This window comes from Chinchilla lanigera, unplaced genomic scaffold (assembly GCF_000276665.1).
Source record: "Chinchilla lanigera isolate Chin_1 unplaced genomic scaffold, ChiLan1.0 scaffold00001, whole genome shotgun sequence".
In the NCBI taxonomy this organism is placed as follows: Eukaryota; Metazoa; Chordata; class Mammalia; order Rodentia; family Chinchillidae; genus Chinchilla; species Chinchilla lanigera.
The window spans coordinates 52898704-52900193 of record NW_004955402.1 but is presented as its reverse complement, the minus strand read 5'-3'; positions in this window follow the sequence as shown (position 1 = coordinate 52900193).

The following is a 1490-nucleotide window of genomic DNA, read 5'->3' as shown; positions in this document are numbered from 1 at the left end:
AGAAATGGGTTAGGGAAAACTGCTTCCTTTTCAATTTCATTGAATAGTTTGAGGAGGGTTGGTATTAAATCTTCTCTGAATTTCTTGTAAAATTCTGCTATGAATGCATCATGGCCTGGGCTTTCCTTTGTTGGTAGGTTTTTGATAACATTTTCAATCTCATTAATTTATATTGGGTAGTTCATTCTTTGTATATCTTCTTGATTCAAACTTGGTAATTCATACATATCTAGGAATCTGTCCATTTCTTCTGAGTTTTCCATCCAATGGGAGTGAAAACTTTCAAAGTAGGTATTAATGATCTTCTGAATTTGTGGAATGTGTAGTAATTTCACCTTTTCCATTGCTTATTGCATGAATTTGAGTTCTTTCCTCCCTTTTTTTGATAAGGTTGGCTAGGTGTTTATCAATTTTATTTATTCTTTCAAAGAACCAACTCTTTGATTCATTTATATTTTCGAGGGTTTTCTTTGTCTCAATTACTTTAATTTTTGCCATAATCTTTATAATCTCCTCCATTCTTTGATCTTTGGGCTTGACTTGTTCTTCTTTTTCTGAAAGTTTAATATGCAGCATTAGGTGATTTATTTGTTCTCTTTTTGTTTTCCTTATGTGTGAGTTCACCACTATAAATTTCCCTCTGAGTACTGCTTTCATTGCATCCCACAATTTCCAATAAGCTATATTTACATTTTCAATTGTTTATTGGTATTTTTTAATTTCTTCTTTAATTTCTTCTGTGACACATTTGTTGTTCATGAGGTTGTTGTTTAATTTCCAAGTATTTATGGAGTTTTTGGAGTTCCTTTTGTCATTAATTTTCAATTTCACTGCACTGTGGTCAGATAATATGCATGAGATAATTTCAATTCTTTTGCATTTTGGTAGGTATGCTCTATGGGCTAGAATGTGGTCTACTTTACAGAAACTCCCATGGGCATCTAAGAAAAATGTGTATTCTGATGTTATGGGGTGGCACACTCTGTATACATCTACTAAGTCCACTTGTTCTCACCTTTGGTTCTGATCTGCTATTTCCTTGCAGATTTTTGTCCAGTTTACCTATCTCTTTGTGTCAATGGTGTGTTGAGGTCCCCTGTTACAATCGTGGTATTAATTATTTGGATTTTCATGTCTGTTAAGATTTGTCTCATATAGTTTGGAGCTCTGATATTTGGTGCATACATGTTTATGATTGTTATTTCATCCTCTTGCAGTTTTCCCCTAACAAGTATGTGGTGACCTTTATCTCTTTTAATTTGCTAATTTGAAGTTTACATTGTCTACAAAGAGAATAGCTACACCTGCTTTTTTCTGGGTTCCTGTTGCATGGAAGATTGTTTTCCATCCTTTTACTTTCAGTCTACTGTTTTCCTTTTGAGTAAAATGTGTTTGATGTATACAGCATGTGGTTGGATTTTGTTTTTTAATGCACTCTGCCAGTCTGCTTCTTTGGACCAGTTGAGACCATTTACATTTATGGTTATAAC